Source organism: Carcharodon carcharias, chromosome 14 (genome assembly GCF_017639515.1).
Source record: "Carcharodon carcharias isolate sCarCar2 chromosome 14, sCarCar2.pri, whole genome shotgun sequence".
Taxonomy (NCBI): domain Eukaryota; kingdom Metazoa; phylum Chordata; class Chondrichthyes; order Lamniformes; family Lamnidae; genus Carcharodon; species Carcharodon carcharias.
In genome coordinates this window covers 62,925,965-62,950,911 of record NC_054480.1, presented here as the reverse complement: position 1 = coordinate 62,950,911, position 24,947 = coordinate 62,925,965, and the positions used below count along the sequence as shown (strand labels likewise).

General features: G+C 43.6%; 1 protein-coding gene across 2 annotated transcripts in view; it reads left to right on the top strand.

Moving 5' to 3' along the window:
- Positions 1-24,947, top strand: part of LOC121287443 (pleckstrin homology domain-containing family G member 4B-like) — a 198,406-nt gene that overhangs the window by 25,131 nt on the left and 148,328 nt on the right. The window lies entirely within an intron of this gene.

The window sequence follows — 24,947 nt, the reverse complement described above, 5'->3', positions numbered from 1 at the left end:
CTGTAGTTAAAAAGGGCTAAGTTAATATCTTTGTTCTTTTTCATCAAATCTTTGATTGTTCAGACTGCTCTTTCTGCTTCTCCATTTGACTGAGGATATCTAGGCAAACTAGTCACATGAATGAAACCATATTCCTGTGCAAGGTTGTGGAATAGTTCCTTAGCAAACTGAGGACTATTGTGTGACTTGACAATATTTGGGATGCCATGAGCAAAGGGTTAGCATTAGGAGCATGTCTACATTTCTGTCCAAACACCCTCTAGGAAATTATTCCAATTGCCTGGTTACTCTCAAATTCAAAGTGCAGTCTGAGGATCACACATTTTTAATCATCAAATCCCAAACCATTGATTCATCAGGCAATTATCGATATTTTGAGGACAAATTTTGACACATTCCTGATCTGATTAACCAAAATGATTAATGCCCTGTTGTGACTGTGTAAGGAAGGGTAAAATGGCTCCCCTATTCTACCACTCTAGGTCTTACCATAACAGTGTTTTCTGCGAATTTCGAGAGGATGAGCTTTGCCAAAACAGCAGGAGCCCCAGTATTTACGCTTTCAGATTGCAAAGTATTAGTCAGACAGGTTTTCTTAGGTTAAATAAAGAACACAATAAGTTATAAAAACAAAAAACTGCAGATGCTGGAAATCCAAAACAAAAACAGAATTACCTGGAAAAACTCAGCAGGTCTGGCAGCATCGGCGGAGAAGAATAGAGTTGACGTTTCGAGTCCTCATGACCCTTCAACAGAACTAGGTGAATCCAAGGAGACGGGTGAGATATAAGCTGGTTTAAGGTTGGGGAAGGGGGGGTGGGTTGGGTGGGGGCCACACACACACACACACACACACACAAACATACACCCCCCACCCCCCCCACCTGACACCAGCTTATATCTCACCCCTCTCCTTGGATTCACCTAGTTCTGTTGAAGGGTCACGAGGACTCGAAACGTCAACTCTTTTCTTCTCCGCCGATGCTGCCAGACCTGCTGAGTTTTTCCAGGTAATTCTGTTTTTGAACACATTAAGTTTATTGGAATTGTTTCCTGCATTAAAAAAAACTAGATAAATCGCAATCACCTTTCATATGTCACACACATTCCTTGGGACCACATACATACTGGTACAGATGGTAGAATAAGAGGATAGGCTTAAAGGTTTTTTACAATTTGTGAAGAAGGTCAAAGGAGTACATGGTTAGCTGTCCTTTGGCTGGTCTCGATGCAGTGTTTCCACATTGCGGCCATTTTGTTCAGTTGTCTTCCTGGGTATAATTGTACGGAGCGGATTTCCACATTTTATTCCCAAAGGATCTTATTTTGCAGTTGATTTCTCTTCTTAGGATAGTTACTTTACAAATCCAGGCACAATACTTTTGAGAGAGAGAGCTAACAGCTTTTAGCAGCCAGTTTTAGTACAGCATTCTGATCACTGATCTTTCTCCTGTTTGGTAGCAGCCTCATAAAGTACTCTGCTGCCTGTATATTCCAGGGAAACTCTATGCATCCATGTTTGCTGTAGTTATTGTTTGTAGAACAGGTAATTGCATTTTGATGTCTCAATTCAGAATCTTTTGAAAAATTTCAGGGTAGTGTAAAGCCAACAGGCAATGGGGCCTTTCATAATCCCCAGGGGGTTGAGTGTCTGTTATGTTTCATCCCACTTGGTGGAATGCAAGTTTGTCTCATGTAGCAGTCTGGCTGTCTCCAGTGTCTTAAGAGGATTTCAGTTTATTTTTAAAATCCAGCCAGAAAAAAGAAAACATAGGAATAGTATCTTTTTGAAAAGAACACATCTTGTAACAGCCCCTCTGCCATTACATCATCTAACCCAATGAACAAACTATTCAATCTCTAAAACCAGTCAAGAACAATTGTACATCTAATGACATCCTGAGATAAGCTTAGTTTAAGATAATATTTCAAACTAGTTTGTGTTGACAGAAGGAACAGCTCAATTCCCTGCTTTGTTTACCTTCAAACCTTTTCAGCAATCATTCAAATCTTGTGGCATGACAGGGAAAGGCTGAATGAAGCACTGAGACTACATGCAGGTACATGAGAAAAAGAGTTGACAGGTTGTGCTAGATTCAAGCTGTGAGTTCTTGTCAACAGCAAATATAAATATTTTAATATATTCTTTGTGTTTAAATACTATTGATTTTCTGCCTTCATAGAGAACTTTTATTCCAGGTCTTAATCCTAGCAGAACCGCTGCACTCATGTGAGGTATGGAGAGGGACCACAAGGCAAGTATGGTTCCACTTATTTTAATGAATTTGAACATTGGGCAAGTGTAGGAGTTGCCTGAAGCTACCTGTTCCAAAATTGATTCCTGCCAGTTGAATTTACAGCAAACACAAGCTTTGTACAGACAATCATTAAATGGCTACACATTAAATGGGCTAAGACGCTTGTGCAGTTCTTTGACTTTACTATTATTTAAAGGATTCTTTAAAATCATTTTGCTAAACAGCTCTATAAATGGTCATCTATTTTGTACATACATCAATGAACATCATCTTGATTTAATATTTAATTCTGGAGCTTGTAGTATAATGGTCTGGCACATAAAGGGTTAATGTGGGACTGAGTATGGCACTGCCCCACAGTGATGTAAGAGAGCACATGGTTCGCACCTACTGTCATTTTACTGTTGGATCAAGCTGTGTGTACCAGGAAGCACGGAGCCAGCTCCTAGTTTTTACCCTTTACTGTATATTTGTAAATAGTTCTAAGAGTCAATAAAGGCATACAGTTAACCTACATTAACCTACATATGACTGTGAAGACTTCTTCAGACCTACCAAACTGTATCCAATGCCCTACAACAGTGTTAAACATTTTTTATTAATAGCAATGTAGGTTTAAGATGCCTTGAAGGCATTTTTCTTGAGCTTGTAAATGTTGATGTAAGGGATTTGATGACAGATTTATTTTTAATCTCTGGGGTTGTTACAGTATGACAGAAAATAGATCCCCTTGGGGAGAAAATTCAAAACCAATGGAGAAAAAAATTGCCACATCTAGATATGTGTAGACGCATTCATAAATATTTTAACTGGTTGGTATTGCTAGTAAAATTAGAATTATATTCTTACCAAACAGTGGAAATCTCTGTGAATACATGTACCCATGCTGCTATAAATAATAACTGTAGCAATTATTTTCTCTGTCCTAACACCCGATATTCATAAGTGTTGAAAAGCTTAATATTTGATGCAAGTTCATTTTCACGCACCTACAAAACTCAATGGGCAGAATTTTGCCGTCAGCGAGCAGGGGGTGGGGCCTGCTCACCGACGTGTAAAATGACGTAGAATGACATCGGACAGAACCCCCGATGTCATCCCGCCCCATTTAAATTTTCAGGAAGGCGGGCCTGAAGCAAAATCACCTGCGGGCCCACCGACCTGTCAATGGCCAATTGAGGCCATTGACAGGATCATTTAAACAGTTAAGGGACTTGCCCATCCAACGTTAACGTTGGTGGGCAGGCCAGGAGCCCCAGCGGCAAATAGAGAAAACATGAAACCTCATCCACAGACGGGATGAGGTTTCATGCAGGGTGTTAAAAATTTTAATAAAGTTAATCTGTAAATTATGAACATATCCCATCTCATGTGCCATTGTCACATGAGGGGGACATGTTAGGGAATTTTTTTTTCTATTTTTAATATTGTTCAAAGTGGAAGCGATCTCCCTGAGGCTGCACTTAGCCTCAGGGAGATGTGTGCTCTTTTGTGCGCGTGCGCGAAAGAGCGCACTCTCGCTTTTAGGGAATCCCCCCCTGCCCACACAGGAAATGCATAGCGCTTCCCGCCATGCATCACGCTGGGCGGGCCTTAATTGTCCCACCCACGTAAAATGGCAGTGTGGCCCGCTTCGCTGGCAGGGAACGGCTCCCGGCCCACTGGAGACTGGGTCGGGCCTGCCCGCCTGACAGGCAGAAAATTCTGCCCAATGTGTTCAGCGGCTTCTAATTGTCATAATTATGGACTGTTGGAACATCCAAAGGCACCCTAGATTAACACTTATTTTCCTTGGTTTCAATATGTAGAAAATCCTGATGGCAAGATGAAACCTTAGGATTCACACCAAAAAATGAACTGAATTAACTTTTACTTTTGTCTTCTCAATCTATTTGACAAACTAAAGGCCAATTTGTATACAGTTGCAGTTATTATCGGGTTTATTTGGCCGGGATGAACTCACCAGTCCATGTGTTCATGCCTGGCCTGTTATTTTTAATGAGTCATGTTAGTGATTGATTTTAGAAGAGCGGCTGACAACCTAACCATGAAGTGTCATCGTGCATGCCTATGTTTAAGGAAAAATGCACAAAACATTAGAGCAGATTCACTTTGGGTCTATTAAATGTCATGCAACACGCAGGCTGATGTCTAACATTAACAACTGGCCTCTTAATTCACTCCCACAAATTTATTTCTTAAAGCTATAGAGTTTCATTTTTCAGTATTGAGCTTCTTCAAGTGTCCAACATAAAATATGATAAAGGAGGGAAATTTGCAGATTTTTACACCAGTGAGCGGAGGTAGTTTTAACCCCAAAGAAGAGGTTGATTTGGGTTGGGTGTGAGGTTAAAGTGTTAAAAACCTCCTTCCTGACCCCAACTCACCTGTAACCAGTCCACTTCTGGTTTTAATGGGGGGGGAACCAGAGGAGGGCATGCCAATCCCTTCCAGGGAAGGAAACTTAAATAATTATAATGAGGCTGACAGCCTCTTAATTTTGCACCATTCTAAATTTAGCTCTGGATAGTCGGGTTTCTTGAGCTGTTGGACCCAGTGGGTAAATGCATTTCCACTTATCTGCTGGATCCAGCAAACATTCCTTGCCAAAGTCCTAACAAATCCCTCAACCGTCCTTATCTTTGCACATGTCCCAGCCAGAAGACAAGTAGAAAAGAAAAAAAAAATGTATATCTATGTCAACCTGGCTACTTTATAAAATTATTGGCCTGAATTTTACCTTCGGCTGGTGTGCGCTATTGGTGAGCCTGGGAGCAGTCGGGAAATGGTCCTCCAACCACAATTGATCCCCGACCGTGATTTCATGCTGCCTGGCGAATTAACAGCCAGCCAATGTGAAACATGTGATGAAAATGTCAGCGCTGCTGAGGTGGGGGCGGGAAGAGGGTAGGCGATGATGTTTCTGTGAGTGTGGGTGAGTGCTGCAAGAAAGCTCCCTGAAGGCAGGCAGCTGCCTCAGGGAGCTGCAGACCTGGAAATTATCAAATAAAGGTTTAAGAAGCTGCAAGAAAATGTCCATGCATCATAACCAAGCACCTGAAAATATAATTGATAAAAATGCTATCCATAGATATTTATTTAAATTTTATTTCATAAGGGAAATATCATCCTGCCCTTGGATGAGGTTTAATGCAAAATGGCCGCCTGGCCAATTCGCCCGTCCGCCAACCTTAGCATTGGACAGGCCACAAAAAATCAGAGACAATTGCGTCGTTAATGGGCTTAATTGCCCTCTTAATTGTCAGTGTGCGCGCTTCTGACTTTTGTGCATGCCTGTCGAGTAAAATATCCCGTGAGTGTGCAATGACATCGGGATGCTCGGCCAACGTCTTCTCTCATGATTTTACGCCTGATTGACCCGCGGGAAGTAAAACTTTGCCCATTATCTTTATTTTCAAAGTCGACAAGTCTTTCCCCATGAATATTTCCATGAATAATACCAGAGGAATTTCTAACCTTCAGAAACAAGCAGGGACTTCATTATCTTTAAAGTGGTGTTAGTGCCCTCTGTGACTGCCGACAATCAATTTCCAAAGAAATGCACCAACCAGCTTTGCATTTCTAAGGCAGAGCTCTGGCCAACAGAGACAGTTTGTCTACAAAGGACAAAAGGGACCCTGACTTCTCTGTTAAACACCTCAATGAATCTTTTGTTCAACACCCAGGAGAAGAAGTGGGAGGTTCACATGACCTCCCCCAAGCTGCTAGAACCTGTAATATTCCCATGTGGAACTGAACCCAGACAGTCTACCATTTTATCATTTAACAGGTAGCAGCAGAAAGAGCTCTGTCCAGGTGAAGTGCCTGGCTCTCATGTACAATGTGAACCATTGGAACATTGGAACTTCTGTATCTGTGCCTTCAAGACTAATTCAACTCTATGTGCCTTCTCCCATTGTGGAAGTCCTCACTTCTGGTCTCCAGCAGTCCTCCGACTGCTGGCGCCTTGGGCACTCTCTGCCTCCACTTGCTCCTCAAGTGAGTGTGATGTGCCCTCACATTTGTGCTACTACATTCTAGCTAAGGATCTAATGCCCACCAATGTGCTGGTATCTGCGCTGATGCCTGGTTAAGAGAGTGAGCGTGATGCAGGTGCATTTGAAGCCTGGCAGTCCTCTGACACCAGGGGTGGCTCATTGGGGTCCTGCGTTTGAGTGTGTGCTGGCGAATCTAAGGGAAAACAACAACATGTCATTAGTTAAAGTCATCACTTTGTTGTTGCTGTGCATGCCAGGCACCCTAGTGAGACAATGGAGATCTGCATCATGGTGCCATCGTCTTTCAATGATCAGTTTTGAGGCTCCCATCAATGATGAGACTACACAAGAATGTTTGCACCATCTGAAGCTCTCACCTCAGTGCACTGCACTCTTACCTTCGTCTGACACCCCAACCTCTCTGTGGCCAGTTGACTGAGGTGCATGCCGACTCTCCAGCTCTGAGGCGCCCTGCTCAAATCTGGATAGGATTAGAAAGTTTGGGGGGCCTCCGCCTGTCCACGACCTATCAATGATGTTAATCATCGTTTTCTCCTGAAAGGACAGAGCAGCATTGATCAGTCCACTCTCTCCCTGCAGCGCCATTGCAGCCTGGCCAGCCACACTTGAGGAACATCTTGCAGGGCACATCTGAGTTGTGGCCCTTGAGCCATAAGGCACTCAGTCCAAGTAGCCAGGGCTCACCCCCTTGACCAGCTCTGGGGTCATTGACAGTTGGCACTCAGACTCTAACACCCCTGAGCTCCACGGGGAGGTGGCCAGATCTTAACACTTCAACACACTGATCCATGCCAACACAGTACTCACCCTTCCCGAGCGCATCTAGTCATTGAACTTTTTGTGGCACTTCACCCATGTGCACCGCACAACATCATGGCTGCTGACCTGTGCTGCCACCTCCTCCCAAACTCTTTTTGTTAGGTGCAGTGGCCTCCTCCTTCCACCTCTGGGGACAAGGGTGCCCCTCCTGGCAGCCACCTTCTCCAGGAGGACCGTGAGGCACTCATCTGAAAACCAGGGGGGCCGAGTGCCTGCCCGACCTGCCCTCCCGCCTGGTGTCTCCAGCTACACTTGATGCCATAACTTCAGTTTTCACAAAGCAGAAGATGTGTTCTTCCCTGGCAGCCTTCAAGGAGCTGCCTGGGCCATTTTTAAACCTGCTTCTGGGTCGCCATTGGACCCGATGGCCGACAGGCCCCCACTCCTGCCCATCCCTTCCCGACTATTGGGAAGAGACGTTTCATGCTGGGCGGGTCTTAATTGGCCAGCGTAAAACTGCGGCCGGGGGCCGATCATGGGCGGTGGCCCGTTTCCCACCAATCGCGCTCACCTGCTAAGGGTAAAATTCAGGCCCTGGATTTCCAGGTTTTCAACTCACGACCTGCACATCCTCTCCTCTCCTCCCCTGTTCCTGGCGAGTCAAAATTCTCCCCGACTCTTAGTGATGATATTAATTAAGAGATTGGATGTTAATCCATGGTAAAAGTTACCTTAGTTTTACATACCATTTTTGTCTTTTGTATTGAATTAAATATTGACTGAAGACTGAGTTATACTTACTGGGCACTCTCCATAACTATGCTAAAATACCCATTATTAATGTGTGAGTCTTGACAGTAAGAGTTAGTAAGCTATTTAATCACAGCTGAGCCCAATCTTGCCCTTGTTCAATGCCCACAAACATGCACATGAGTATACAAAGACATGCACACACACGTAGACACACACACATATATATATATATATATATATATATATATACACACACAGGCACATGCATGCACACACATATACACACACACACACACACACACACACAGACACACAGGCACATGCACACACACACATGCACATATACACGTACATACACACATAGACACATACGCACAGACATATACACACACATGCACACACACAGAGACACATACACACACATACACACACACACATACATACGCACACACATACGTACACACACACACACACATACATACAGACCCACCTACATATACACACACATACGTACACACGCAAAGACACATTTACACACATACACACATTAGAAGTGGCTGTCCAATTTATCCCTCGCACTGGCAATCAAAACAAGTCAACTGATCGTTCAGCAATAAAGCAGAAGTAATACAGAAGCATTGCAAGCTCAAATGCGAGTGCTGGCATCAGCTGGTATATCACATGTAGCTGTTCTATGGCCCGCGGACAAAGCTGCTACTCCTTCACTAGTTACTGCAGATGACTCTTGTAATGCTGTTCCTATGTTCCTATTAAATTGTCGAAGTATTTTGTCTTGCACTCATCAGGACAGATTCACAAGAATACCAAATCTAACGAGAACAACAATTTACACTGCATGAGAAGAGGGTGCTGAATTGTTGGCAAGAGGGCTTTGATTGGTAGAGGCATTGCCATAGAGAATGCACAAGGGAACAGTTAACTGCCAAGTTTTTGTTTAAACTTAAGCCATACAGGTTGACTTTGATTGGCCAAGGCATTGCCATGGGGAATTCTGTAATACCAAGCTACTATTAAATTGTGCTCTGTGGTGATTACTGCTGGCAGATTAGAGCTGATCCTATTTTTCAAGTTGAAGCATCCTGCATAAAGTCTTAAATACCAAATTATGCCAAATTGAATTGATTGCTCTGGCAAAAGGAATATTTGTCTATATTATTTTCAAAGTATTTTTACAAAGGAGTATCAATGGTTGTTATTTATATGGACTTGCAGAAGGTATTCAACAAGGTTCCACATAAGAGACTGTTAATTAAATTGAGAATGCATAGAAATAGAGGCAACCTGTAGATTTGGATAATAAATTGATTAAGAGGTAGGAGGCAGAGAGGAGGGAAAATGGGTGTGACCTCCAATTGGTTGTATATGACTGCTAAGTTCACCATGGATCTGTGTTTGGGCTTTGGCTTTGCAGTTGATTTTTGAATGACTTGGATGAAGGAATAGACAGCTACGTATCCACGTTTTTTGATGGCATTATGTTAGGTGACATTGTAGATAGTGTAGATGGAAGCAGAAAGTTGCAAAAGGGCATTAGTTGATTAAGTAATGAATAAACAAATCTGTGGTAGATAGAGGGCCATAACTTCCGAGCTCCCAAGCATCAGGTTTGGCGGGGTACCACAAAGGTGCACTGGGGAATCTCTCTCAGAAGTTCCCAGGCAAAGGTTTGCATGACAATTGCCCAGAAGTGCACACTTTCTCTGGACACTTGCCCTGCTCTGGAAACTATCTGAAAATGTGGTTTAAATCGTGAGCTTCAGATGGTTCTGCCAGGGTTACACCAATAGTTGCTCAGAAAAAGTTTGAAGAATTAAAACCTCTTCTACCTTCCAGGTATCTATTGCAAACACCCAGACCAACCCTCAAGGGACTCTCCCCATACCCCCGACCACTCCTCACAAGGATTCCCTTCACTGCCCTGACCTCCGAACCCCCCAACTCTACCCCCTGACCTCTGACCCCTCCAATCTCCCTGACTTCTGACTCCCATACTCTCTGACCTCTAACCCCCGACCTCCAACTCCTCTATCCCCCACCCCTAACCCCCTGACTCTGAGCCCCCAACCCCCTCAACCCAACTCCTGGCCCCCTCACCCTGACCTCTGACCCCCAACCCCTGATCTCTGATTCCACCCACCCCCTGCCTTCAGATATCCCCATGCCCCCCGCCCTCTAATCCCCCCAAATCCCCAAATCATATCCACTTACTTTAGACACTTACCTCCTCCCTGCATGACAATTTCACTTGGCCCTTTAAATTTACCTGGGCATTGCCTCTCGAATCCGCTGGAACTGCACTTCACTGGGGCCTGCGAGGAGCCTTTCAATGCAGGCTCCAAGCAGCTCCAGTGAACGGAAGCATCGGGGTAATTTTCAAAGGCAGTTAAGTATGTATTTATTTCTTCTAATTCCTGTGGGCCATCTCTTTCCGATGCTATTTGGAAGTCACAGCCCAGAATTAAATGTGGGAAAGTATGAGTTTATCCACTGGCACTGTTTTAAAATTAGGGGTCGCTCTTATAGGACAGAGGTGAAGAGAATTTTTTTCTCTCAGAGGATTGTGTGGCTTTGGAACTCTCTGCCTCAGAAGGTGGTGGAGGCGGGGCCATTGAATATTTTTAAGGCGGAGGTAGATAGATTCTTGTTAGGCAAGGGAATCAAAGGTTATCAGTGGTAGATGGGAATGTGGAACTCAAAACACAAATAGATCAGCCATGATCTTATTGAATGGCGGATCAGGCTCAAGGGGCTGAGTAGCCTACCTCTGCTCCTATTTTATATGTTACGAAGGGTGAGCCATTGAGAGCTCTGTGTTGCCTCCTTTTCGAAGGCTCACCAAATTGATTGCCAGTGGGCAGCGACAGGCCTTCCCCGGGATCAAGGACCCAGGAGGTGGAAATTCCCCTCCCCCAATCAGAAGCCAGCAGCTGTGCATTTACCAGTGAGCTGGTAGCAATACGCCTACCTGAGGCTCAGGATCGCTGAGGGATCCAAGCCACAGGTAAGTGATGGTGGGATGTGGAGGGGGGAGGGCAGTTGGTAGCAAGGACAGGGGTTAGCTCTCAGTGGGCCTCCTCTTCCCGATGCCAGGCCCTTGATCAAGTACCGAGTGCCTTTGAACAAAGGAATCCCCATGAAAGCTCACAAGCAAACTCGACAGGGCTTGCTTTTCGGCTCCGAGCATGACGAGTCCACACTGGGTGTATACCAGCGGCTTTGGGATGAGGCCCTTAAGTGAGCATTAACTACCCACTTAAGCGCCTCAATTGGCTGTCCACAAGCCTTCCCATACCAGACTTAGTCGGGGCAGAGGCAGGAAGGGGCAGGGTTCCCAAGTGCTACCATCCCACTCAATTAAATGCTGCCCCCTCCACCACCACCAAACTCACTCCAGGGCAGAGCATTAAATTCCATCCAAACAGTGGTGGAAATCTGAAACTGTGTCCCCAAAAGACTGTTGAGGCTGAGTTAATTGTAAGTTTCACAACTGACATTGATAGATTTTTGGCGGATAATGGCATTAGAGATTACAGAACCATGGTGGATGCTTGGAGGTAAGATACAGATCTGCCATGACCCAGCTGAATGATGGAGCAGGATTAAGGGACTGAATGGCCTATTCCTACGTTCCTATATTTTTGTACTACTAATAGCAGCATCTAACTTGTTACCACCCAAAATCACACAAAGTATTCATGTCAGCAGAAGTGAGCAGTTGGGATCAGACAGCTGTCTGAGGAAGGCAAATTTGTTTTGGCTCAAACAATGATAGTTTGCAGTGTTTATTGGTTAATCACCCTGGGTGGGGGGCCCATTCTTTATAACCATCTCGTGTTATGGTCAGACATGACCTATTGTCTCACAGAAATGTCATTCATTGTGACAAACAGCTGATTTATTTGATTTGCCTAGTACAGTATGAAGTCAAAAGCAAAAATCAAAATACTGCAGTAAATCTGAAAATAAAGTAGAAAATGCAGGAAACACTCAACAGGTCTGGCAACATCTGTCGAGAGAAACAAATGTTTCAGGTCCTTTCATCAGAACTCTGGTCGTTCATCTGAAATGTTATCTCTGTTTTTCTCTCCACAGTTGCTGCCTGATCTGTATTTCTAGCATCTTATGTTTTTATTACAGTCAGTCACATTTCTGTAAGCTAGTCATGTCTTCAAGGAACAACGACCAACTGAGGGACAGAGACGAAATGGAATAAGGTCCTTAATTAGCTGGGGCCCTCTGTAATTGACAGCTCATTGTGGGCAAGAGCACATGGGTTTAGGTGCAGATAGAAGTTAACATTGAGGAAATTGGCAATGTGTCAGGAAGATGGGTCCAACTTGCCAACTTCTGCAATTGAACAGCAGTGCATTAGGCTGCGTATAAGCAACTTCCTTGGGAGAGGTCAGTTGTCAATTTCAATATGTTAAAAGCTCACTTAATGTGTCGTTAACATGGCTTTTACTATTTAACTGTGGGTCTAGGGGTTTCGTGGACTTCCTGGAACCTGCCAGTAAAAGTTAGGTGAGAACACAGTGGCAGTTGATGGGATTGAAGACCTGTCAGGGAAGCATGGTAAAAAATGCTGAAACCTCACAGCTGCTTCCTTGCCTGGTTGTGTGAAAGGCATTGTTCACAGTGCTTGTGCTGGAAGGTTACTTTGATAGCTTTGGAGATTTGTATGCCTGATCTCCATTTGGGAGCTCAGATCTATTCGATCAACAGAGGTGCTGCTTAGGTTGTCCAGCTTTGGACCTCAGATGATAACCAAAATGACCAGCATTAGCAAAACCAGCAGGAGCATTAGTAATTTCAGTAGGAGCTTCAGCAGCACCAGCAGGAGCATTAGCAGCACCAGCAAGAGCATTTGCAGCTTCAGCAGGAGCATTAGCAGCTCCAGCAGGAGCATTAGCAGCACCAGCAGGAGCATTAGCAGCAGGAGAAATGCCAACAACATCACCACCATTAGGAGCAGGAAGAAGTAGAAACCATGGCAGTGTGTTCTGCACAGATCTGAGGCACCACAGGAGAGGGAGAATCAGCAGAGAGGTGCAGATGAAAGGAAGTGACAATGGCCATACAGGATGTACAGACAGAGGATAAGCTTCCTCAATGTGTCAGAGCACCAGTGGCTCAGGAAGGCTCCAGGTCTCATGCCAGATGGTGAGAGACATTAGCAGTCTGCTGGAACAAGACCTGCTGTCAAGTGGACCTGCTGGTTGTGCTTCACTATTGACTGTCAAAATCACCACTGGCCTCAATTTCTTTACCTTTGGTCTTTGCAGGGCTGTGATGAAGATATTTGCAGGATCTTGCAGTCGGCGGCTGACAAGACTGATGGCTGAAGGCTTATTTGCTAGGGTGGGCTGTTATGTCATCTTTGCCACCGATGATGCCAGTCAGAATGAGCGGGTGCTCGGGTTTGTAGATCTGGTTGGCTTCCCATAGGTGCAGGGTTTCATCAACTGCTTGTTTGTGCTTCCTTCCTTGCTTGCTTGTGCGAAAGACTTTGTTCACAGTGCTTGTGCTGAGAGGTTACTTTGTAAACTTCTTATCCGCCTTGTCAGCCGCTGACTGCAAGATCCTGCAAATGTCTTTATTACAGCCCTGGAAGGATCTAAAGGTGGTGATGTAGCTGGCATGGCTCCTGCTGCTAATACTTGTGGAGACTAAGCCACCCACAGATCATCCAGGAGTGTTAATCCACTCCATCATTGTGAACCTAGTGTGAAACCACAAAAAGATGCTCATGCATGTGTGAGAAGGATTCCTGATCCTTTTGTTCTGATGCAGTTCCCCCTCCCTTATCTCTTTGCATACTGAAGCGGGTTTACCAGCTGGCTGCTTGGAGGCAAGGGATACCTACTTAAAACGTGGCTGATGACACCTATGAGAATCCCAACAAATGAGTCACAGGAGTGATGCAATGAAAGCCATATAACAGCCAGGTGTGTCATTGAACAAGCCATAGGCATACATGCTTAACCTGCCTGGACTGATCTGGAAGCATCCTTCAATACACACCAGCCAGGGTCTCCAGAACGTTCGGGGTGTGCTGTCCACTGTGTTACATTGCATAGCAGTGAGGGTTGTACATTCAGGCGGGGCAAGGTTTTGAGTACAGACCATCTTCAGATGATTCTGAGGAGGAGGAGGAGGTGGAAAGTGATGTGGTCAGTGCACCAGCAGTGGCACATGTTGCTGCGCAAGCTGCCTTCATTATTGTACAGTTTAGTTAGGTTCCATAGGTTCACATACCTGACAGCCACACGCACTTCCCCCTATCACCCTCGGCTTTGCAAACCTCCACATTCTGCGAATACCAAACGGCCCTGCAAACATCTAGGCATCACCCTCCCACACCCGCAATTCCTGTCTGCTCATTCATCACAAGTGAAAAGGCCACTTGACGTCAGCAACCAAAACCAGGCAAGATGGGTAAGTGGTGGAAAGAAATACTATTCTGTTGCTCCCAAAATAAAACACAAACTCACAAATCTAACATCATGTGACATGCCCATGTGCATTCCCTTGGGTAAATCTTTACCCTCCCAGAAGGAAAAAATAGTAAAAACTGGGAAAGAAGAGTACTGGTCCAAACTGTTTTTTCCTTCTGGGCTGTTTCTTCTGAGCACCTCCAGGTGGTGCAATCTCTGTGACATTAGCAGAGATAGAGACAGGCTGCTCAGGACCCTGCCCTCTCTGAGGAGATGCTCTCGGTTGATGTTTTCTGAGTTTTGGTGATCGTGAGAACCCCATCAAAGACTGTTCCACCTGCACCTGTGAAGGAGCAGATTCGATGATCAGGAGACAAGGCAGCATGTGTTGTACTGACTGGCGGTGTGGGAAGTGGAAGCTTTTTGTGCCGAATCTCCTTCGCCATGCCCCCTTTCACCATTATCCTTCTTGTGCCTCACACACACACACACTTCCCTGCTAGCAGTGAGCTAGAGAGCACTATACTGTAGATCAGTGGAATAATGAACAGCCAAACAGGCTAGCCTATCATGCCAGGGAAACAAAGGAGTGGCTGCAGTTGTCCTTGAGGTCAGCAGCAGCAACGTGGTGCCATGCTCATGCATTCAATGCTGAATCAGGGCAGGGAAGATAAGTACAATGGCACATTCAGCGATCCTGATATGTGCACCCTTTTCCTGATGGAAGGCCATGTGGACCATGCAGGAAGCGCTGGCAGTGCATTGTGCCCCAGTGAAGCAACACACTGTCTCCATTGAATTGCCTCCAGCAACACGGTGTCGATGAATTTTGCACCCATTGTGTCTTCAAAATGGTTCAGTGCCACATCTCGATTCAGCACAGAGATGTGTCCAGGCTGTTGGTGTATGCTGAAAGGAGGATTCACCTAGAGGCATCTGAGACCTTACAGTAATTGGTAAACGGAGGAAACTTTCTTCTTCAATTGTGACCTTTGGCACATTCTCAATTTCTATCACCCCATGACTGACGCCTTTTTTGAAATACCTAGGCTCTAAGTTCTGGAATTCCCTCCTTGAAGCCACCTCTCTACCTCTTTCTCCTCTTTTTGACAAATCTTTGAATCACATGTTCTGATATGGCTTTATGTGGCTTATTGTCTTTTTGTTTGAAAGACTCCAGTGAAGCTCCTTGGAATGTTCTACTATGTTAAAGGCACTATATAAGTGCAAATTGTTGTTATGATTCTGGGGTCAGGTTATGATTTATCTAGATATCAGTTAGTAAAAGTTGCATTTTAATTCACAGAGGCAATGAGGCTGCTTGCAGGATTATCCAGCAACACTGAATCTGAGTAATTATCAATTGTAAAAATTGCTAAAAAAATGTCACTTAATAATGAATGTTGTAGTTGCTTCACAGTGTTAATATTGATTGCCACAATTTGCCAATCTAGTCTTCTATTGGATTGATCTGATCATGTGAAATGATTGCTAAGCACTCCTAGACAGTGCTACTTTGCAGGTAGGCATTGGGACCGAATGATCTCAGCCAATATTAATTTGTTACATTATCAGGCGTGTTTGCCAATTTGAACAAGGATTGTGTGGGGGTGGGGGTGGGACTGATGTCGAATGAGTCAAAGACATGTAACAACTCATGTTCTGAGGATTTAGCCACTGCAACCAAATGTTTTGATTATTTGTCTGCAAGGAAAAGATATCGAGGTAAGTACTTAGTTTTGTTTTCACACAACATGTTGTTTAGATAGTTTGTTGTAAAGATGACCTTTCTATATTTCCCTTTATGTTTGTTATCAGCTCACTCATGAATGGCAACATTAATTTACTTCCTGTAAAATTGGGGTTAATTTTGGGCTACGATCCAGCTTGCCATATAGAATGTCATAATATATCTTTGCATTGTGGCTAGTAGATTGCGGGCTTCCATGCTCATTTCATTTTAAATATTTTATTTTTAGTTAAGATTAGTATTAAAGCATGCATTCATAAGATATTGTCCAGCTTGATTGAGTTTTAATTATCACAGCCATCAGAGTGGGATCAGAGGTTCGGTTTGTTCAGAATGGAATTGGTTTTAAACTCTTGAGTATTCCATCAATGAGGCACAGGTTTCACTTACTTTATGCTTCAATACAACTCCAACCTATCTAATCATATATTTGATGCATCTATTTTGTGTAATGTTAAATGAAATTAGAGGATTAGGAGAGTAATATATTATATATAATATGACTTGAGCTAGATAACTAGCAGACAATCCTCATTGATTCAGAGGTTCAAAGTGATTTTTTTTTCCCCTGCTGGTTAGGTTCAGACTTTTTCAAGATAGTTATACATATAGTGCTCATGGACCTTATAGGAAGTAATACTGTAAATCTTGTGTGTTATACTAGGATCTAAAACTTGTAGAAATTTCTCAAGAGCTTTATTTATAGTAATCCTTCACTGGCCAAAAGCAAACTCATTTTCTTAGAGAATAATCCAATAGAATATCAGCCAAAGGGCAGTTTCCTGAGTACTCATTTATTTGAGCTGCTGAAAGTAAATTGTTTATCTGTGTGCTGACCTCTTGAACATTTATGTAGATAAAGAATTAAAATTATAAACATTACATGAATGGTATTAAACGTAATGGCATGAATAAATATCAGTAATCTCTAATATTGAATCAGTAGGTAAAGATGTGCTCTGGTACAATTTCTCTTTGAGTGTGTTTGCATGGAATTGCTTTGGCACAACTGGGACAGGCAGTGGAAAACAGCGTTATGTTATAGGGTAGTGAATAATTGAAGGGCTAAGGCACTTCTGCATCTCTTGCTGTATACTCAGGAAGTGAAGAGGTGCTACTGTTTTGCTGTGCTGGTGCATTTTACATTACACCAATGTGCTGAAGCAAAATTTTATTTTAATTGTGGTACAAATATTACTAAGTACCCTGTACGTAGTCTTGCAAAATATCACTATATGCTCACAGTGCCCATGCTCAATGGCAGCATCACTAGGAAGGCTGTCTCTGCTGCCAGTACGACACACACTCAAGGCCCAGGATTATTACTGGATCCCAGGCCAGAGGTGAATCATGGTGGGAGATGGCTGTGGCTTGGGGGTCGCAGGGGAGGGGTGGAGATGGGGGTTGGCAGCAAGCACAGGGGTGGGGGGGGGAGGGGTTGCGGTCGTCCTCAGGGTCTTCCCTTCCCAATGCTGGGTCCCATAATCAGGCACTGAGTTGCTGCAAATGAGGGACACCCCTGGCAGCCTGCAAGCAAACCTATCAGGGTTTGCTTGTTGTGCTCCCCATATGGTGAGTCTTTCGCCGATTCATTGGCCGCTTAACATTCTCAATTGGCAGCGGCGGGAAGGCTGTCCACAGACTCAATTGGAGTGGAGGCTGAAAGGTGGAGTCCCTACCTGCTACCCTCTCACCTGATTAAATATTCCACCACCAAACTTGCCACAGGAAAGGGCACAAGGTTCCACCCTGTAATTAGGCCAAGGGACTTTGTCAGCATTGTGAATTTTGGAGGTTTTCACATTGGGGCAGATTTAATATTTGCTGCTGTGTGAATTTCTGTCAAGGTTCTACCAGACTTTTCCAATAATATGAGGATTGTCAATATTCTCTCTAGCTGCGCTAAGATACTTGGAAGAGTCTGGCAAACCAGCCCCAAGGATTCAAAACCCCATCTGATTTGAAAAGCAATTTTATTACTGGGTTCATGGTTATTGGACTCTATCATGAAAAACTTTTAATCTTTTAATAGTCTATTGCAGTTGCATGCTAGGTTAGTGAAGAGATGTCTGTTGATATATAAATCATGCCGCAATATTAAGAAATGCTAATTTGGGTTTAGGCTTCCAGTCTGTCATGGTTCATATATATATAAAAGAAATAAATAGACTGTGTCTAAATGTCACAGACAATATTCACAAACCAGCTGAAATACTATCCTCACCAATGCAGAAGGACCTGGACAAAATATTTTGTCTGGAAAAACTTAGCAGGTCTGGCAGCATCGGCGGAGAAGAAAAGAGTTGACGTTTTGAGTCCTCATGACCCCTCAACAGAGGGTCATGAGGACTCGAAACGTCAACTCTTTTCTTCTCCGCCGATGCTGCCAGACCTGCTGAGTTTTTCCAGGTAATTCTGTTTTTGTTTTGGATTTCCAGCATCCGCAATTTTTTGTTTTTATCCAAATATTTTGTCTGTTGGCTGGTGGTTTTAATTTTAATTTTTAATTAAAATATTTTAATATTTGCTCTTTATCTAAGATCTATTGTTGAGTAAGGCTGGCGCCAGTTGATGTTTTAGCCCTAAACCAATCCATTCCTTCTGACACTAGAATCCATACCTATCCGGACTTTGTCATTCCCATGATTGCAAAGCAATAGTACATTGTCGAGCTTACTGAACTTGCACTTCATACTCCAGGTTCAGTTGTGGGCTTTGACAAATGTGAAAGATGGCAGGCTTTCATCCCATTAGTCCAAGATTAGTTACAGAGTTAAAATTAAAACCTTTAACCACCTACATCATTCAATCTCCTGAGATTAAGTTCATCTTTAGGAACTAAATGATACATTTGAAACACACATTACTATTTGTGATACTTGGAAAGATACAATGGTGCATTTGGTCTCAATAGTTTCATACAAGGTTGGTGGTTGGTGCCCATTTTGCTTTAATGTTCAAATAACTTTGCTTGACTCATATCTCCTCTATGTAAACATTTGTGAATATAGAGTACTATGGTTGGTGCTGGGCATTGAAGCAGACTAATGCAAACTTCTTAGAAAAGCTAGTTGCTAACTGTGTGCTGAAATTTTTGGCCTCTCGTAACTAACTATATGTCTCCTGTCAATGCTGTTCAGCTAAAATATTGATGTTAATGTATGATAATACCACTGCATGGGAGAAATAAAAACTAAAGATGCTTAAGTGTGTATAACAGTTCAGATCAGCTAAAGAGTGTGAAAGAGATCAGTGCAAAAACAGACAGCTTCCAGTATAATATTGGAACTGGAATTTACAGGCGTATCCCACTTGACTAAAGCTGATTATATCCATTACCTTTCACCCCTAACTAAAACCCAGGAATGAGATATTTTTCACCAGTTATATTATCACAGACCAGGTGTAGGCTACTTTTTCTTGTGTCCTCTCCTTCTACAAAACTGGTGGTAAATCATGAGAGGTAATACCTTTACCAGGCACACAGGAAAAGCCACCATCATTATCCATGTTGAGTGCTCCAGAGATCAAATGCACAGCTCCTCTCAAAAAGGGATTGCAGGGAGAATATCTGCAAAGCAAAAACCTTGAATACAATCCATAGACAGTCATATTCCTCACATTTCCCACTTCCAGTGGCAGAGAAATGTATGTTTTAAGGCAAAATAACATATGCATAACAGAGAAAACCAGCATGTGCCATAAGACATATGGGACTGAATTTCATGCCCTTCTCGAGTTTGGTGATGGGGTGGCATTTAATCAGATGGGAGGGTGGCAGGTGGGGATGTCACTACCATCCCGCCTCCACCCTACATAAGTCTGTTGCAGGAAGGCCCGTGGATGGCTTTCCTGCCTCTCTGCCAATTAATGCCCACCTAAAGAGCCATGTTCCGCCGTTGCTGGTATTAACCCAGTGGCGGGTGGGGTTTCGTCAGGAGGAGCACAGCAAGCAAACTTCTGCAGGATTGTTTGTGGGCTGCCGATGGGGTTAGGAGCATGGTGTCCCCTATTGTCAGGCACACAGTGTCTTATTGAGGGACCAAGCATCAGGAAGGGGAGCCCACTAAGAGCCACCCTTCTGCCCTTGCTGCCGACTCAATGTAGCCTGCCGCACTGCCCCTATGATTCCCATCTCGTGATCCTGCACCCGCCATCCTCACCTGTGGCCTGGGATCCAGCCACTGCCTGTCTGGTCACACTGATCTTCAATAGTATTGTTGGACTCTTACTGGCCAGAAGCTCTTGGCAGGCAGCACTCCCACCTAGACCAACACGTCCTTGATCTCGGGGAAGTCCCACTGCTGTTCAGTTAAGTGCCTAGATGACATTTGATTTTTGATGTATTTTTTTCAATAGTTTTTCAATTGTTATGGGTTAGAACTTTTTTTGTTGAAGTGATTAGGTTAACCACTGGAGGTTGGAATATGAAATTTTTTTAACACACATCCCAGAATAAAACAACAGTAAGGCCTTTCAGTGTGGTTAAATTGTAAGATGTGGCCTACAGTTGGCTTTTGCTGAATAGCCTATTGATCTGTAGTAAATTATGTTTTTCAATGACACTTAGGGTTGCCAACCCTCCAAGATTGGCCTGGAGTGTCTAGGAATTGAAGATCAATCTCCAGGGGACTGCTGTATGCAATCCTGGAGAAAAATCATCAGGACAATGAAAAAGTATTTATCATTTCTTCAAACATTTCTATTCGCCAGACTTAAGAATATTGAAAATGGGGAAAGAAATAGCTGTTTGGCTGACAGTCTTTTTGCTTTCCAAGTGGAGTAGGAAGGCCGTACGTCACAAGGATGGATGTGTTGGCCAACTAATGGATAGAATGTGGGGCAAGTCATGTGATGAAACCTCCAGGAATACATGTAATCACAGTTGGCAACCCTATTGATACTTCACACAATACTGTAATAGTGCAAGTTTGTTACTGATTAAAATGCTAAGTAAGCTGTAATTTGAACAAACTTTCTACAGGATTTATATAAGAAAGTGTGTCCATAACATAACATTTCACTGAGGTTTAAATTTTGTTCTAAAGCAGCACTGGGGCAGAAAAAACAAAAGTTGAGATCCCAGTAGTTATGCTTAGTGATACAGAATCACAGTGCAGAAGAGGCCCTTCTGCCCATCGAGTCTGCACCGACATATGAGAAACACCTGACCTACCTACCTAATCCCATTTACCAGTACTTGGCCCATAGCCTTGAATGTTATGACTTGCCAAGGGCCCATCCAGGTACTTTTTAAAGGATGTGAGGCAACCCGCCTCTACCACTCTCCCAGGCAGTGCATTCCAGACCGTCACCACCCTCTGGGTAAAAAAGTTTTTCCTCACATCCCCCCTAAACCTCCTGCCCCTCACCTTGAACTTATGCCCCCTTGTGACTGACCCTTCAACTAAGGGGAACAGCTGCTCCCTATCCACCCTGTCCATGCCCCTCATAATCTTGTATACCACGATCAGGTCGCTCCTCAGTCTTCTCTGCTCCAACAAAAACAACCCAAGTATATCCAACCTCTCTTCATAACTTAAATGTTTCATCCCAGGCAACATCCTGGTGAATCTCCTCTGCACCTCCTCCAGTGCAATCACATCCTTCCTATAGTGTGGCGACCAGAACTGCACACAGTACTCCAGATGTGGCCTCACTAAGGTTCTATACAACTCCAACATAACCTCCCTACTTTTGTAATCTACAGGGTGGAGGGAGGGTTTGATCAGGCCCTGTTCCACCTACCCCCCCCACCCCACCCCACCCCAAAACTTGGTAATGGTCTCCAAGGCCCACTGTGCTAGAAGTTCAATCTTTTTCTCAGTCTCCAATCTGCTTCTCTGGCTGGACCCCACTGGTGTGAGGCCCATATTCATTTAAGCGGAGACCAGTATACCTCACCTCACTCAGTGCACTGCCCCTCTTGTAAAACATGACAGCCAATTTGCATACACCAAGTTCCTACAAACAGCAATGATTGGGTATTTTTTTAATGATGAATAAATATTGAGAGATAAATATTGGTCAGGGCACTGGGGAGAACTCCCTTACCTTTCTTTGAAAAGGGCCAGAAGCCCACCTGAGAGGGTAGATGTGGCCTCAATTGAACATCTCATCTGAAAAACAATACTTCTGACGGTGCAGCAATCCCTCAGCACTACACTGTCAGCCTAACCTTTCTGGTCAAGGGCTGAATTTTTGTTAGGAAGGCAGGAAAGAGGAGCTGTGTCTTTTTTTGGGTCAGAACCATTGCCACTGATTAAAGTTCATATTTTTGTGTAGGGAAGCCCTTAATTGATTTGGAGATGAAATGTGGGACTCATTTAACCTCTCCACAGCAGCCATCTTTGATGTAATCCACAGTTTGAGTCAAAGTCTTCCGCTTGTGAAGTACAATGGTCTACAGCTATTTGTGAGATGTCACTAAGGTCTGCAGCTGATCTTTGGAAGGATCCAGGAGTGAAGAAGTTCAAGGCCATAGTGACTGTGATGGCCGCTGGCAGGGCATGGCGGCTGATGCTGCGAGGTGTGAGTTCTTTGGTGACAAGGGCACAGATGACAGTGACCATCTTTCTGGAGAGTCACAGTCTCCTTCGGCACTGGGTCTTGGTCATATCCAGGTAGCTCCATCTTTGGTAGTAGAGCCTATGATGGGTTGACCTCCTTTGCCTTTCTGTGGAGGGTGTTTCCCCTTATTGCCACTAAGCCCAAAATCTGACAGCTGTGTCCCCATTGCCAGCTGCAGCTTTCTTTTTAGACAGGGTGGCTGTCCTATTGTAATTGATGTCCTGGGGCAGCTTTGGCTGGCTCCCCATTGTCTACCCTCCTCCCCTCAACTGTTCTGAAACTAACAGCTTCTGAACCCTGTATGCTCCTTCAATGTTCCACACTTCCACTTTAAAGAGCTTTAACAAGTTAAATTGACCTCGATGGGGAGGAGGGCGGGATTGTTGTCCCACCTTTCCCCCACCCTGGTGATTATTACCGGCACCAGGATTGGCACCTTGAAATTTATATGATGCCTGGTATTTGCAGGGCTAACCTCGGCTTCATTCCTATCTTTGTGGGGCCCCGAAAATTCAGTTGCAAGTGTCTGGAGTGTGATTTGGATCCATGACTTTCTGACTCAGAGGTGAGAATTCTGCCCACTAAGCCAAAGCTTTATGCAGCTGGCTGCTCATGATAGACTCAATTTATGATTTCTGCCCCTCCCAGTCTTGAAAGCACTTAACTTACCTTTGGTGCCTCATTCAGACATTTGGTGAATCACAGGTGAAAACTCATTCCTTGGGGCATTGGATTGTTACATCAACATATAAAGTGAAGTTTAAAGAACTTACTGAGTCCAATTTTCTACTAGAAACATTTGTCAAGCTTATCCCACTGTTGTAGCCTTTCAAAGTTAAACTATTTGTAAAACTCATTGGACAAGATGATTCCAATAGTTTTGGGACTGCAGGAGAAACTGTTGCCTATGGAGGGCAGCAGAGTAGGGCAGGAGGTAGGTAATTTGGAATTACTGCTTGATTACTATTGGGATCACAGAGTATTTATACAGCACCTCAAGAGATTCTGTAAATGGAATTGAAGCCACAATCGTGCAAAGTATATGTGGTGTGTAAAAGGAGGAGGAATAATGAGCTGAATGCTTTTTGCTAAAATGTATGAGAAACCATTTTGTATTATCTGATTTTTGGTGAATTTATTGCTCTTTTCTACTTCAAAATTCACCTCTTGATTTTGGGTCCATTCTGTATTGACAAAAAAAAAGTAGATGACGGCAGTGTTTCTTCAAAATGGGAATCAGCCCAAAATATCACATGCAAAAGAAATTGGGATCGGAAATTCTAATCTAATTTTGATTTTGTCTGTTTTGGGGGAGGTAAGAGCCAGGTGATGGATGAGAAATGTAAAAACTAGCACCTGTGTATATGAAACACAGTAAACTGATAAACACTATCAGTAATAGTATTTGATGATATGTGTCATTTGGCAGTAAGATAAATTGTATAACATGATAGGATTAGATGAAGTGGGAGGAGGCTCATGAGGAACATAAAGATCAGCTGAACGAGCTGTGTGCTGTAAATTCTATGTAAATCTATAAACAATGTAGAGCTTTTATTTTATATATTTAGAAATGCAACAATTTAACTCTGTAAGTACATTTCTCCCAATTGCAATTTATTTATACTATATATATATGTTATGAGGTGGGAGCATTAAGGTTTTACATTAAAAAAGTAATTGCTTATGAGCGTTATCGTGTGAAAAAATCTAGGTTATCAGTGAGGATGCCAGAATCCAAAGACATTTTTGTGGCATGGATCAAAATTGCCTTAAGGCAATATTGTAACACTCTTGCAAATTGTTGCAAATAGTGTTTCAAAATACTGAGTCAGAATGAATTGCATATAATAATCGTCGTCATGGCATTAAAAGCCAAAGGTGTGTTAGTGTACATAAGTATGTATCATATCCATGTGCAGCTTTTACTTTGTTATATCGCAACTATACTTCCTATGCTGAATGGCTAGTCATTAAATTTCTATTAGTCACCATCATAATTATTCTCTAACCTCTTCTCTTGCTCTCCTCTCTCGCTCAAACCAGTCCTGCCAGAGCTGTAATGCCCCATTTCCCGTTGATGACATGCCTGGCCCTTCCTCCTTCCCTTTTGTCCTTCTCCCTCTTGCTCGCCAGTTCCCTGACACTTCAGATCCTTTCCATCATCATACCAAGCCCCAGCACCTGGCCCCTAGATGACAAACTCCAGAATCCCCTCTATGGTTCTGCAAAACTCCCAGTAAAATCATCCCACTGTTACCATTCTAATGCTATACCCTCCAGAGCTATAACCTCCCCTTTCAGTATTAAAAAGTATCAAATGGCTACCTTCAGTAGATATTTCTTCTGTACCATCTTGCTGTGGATCTTCAATATGGATAAT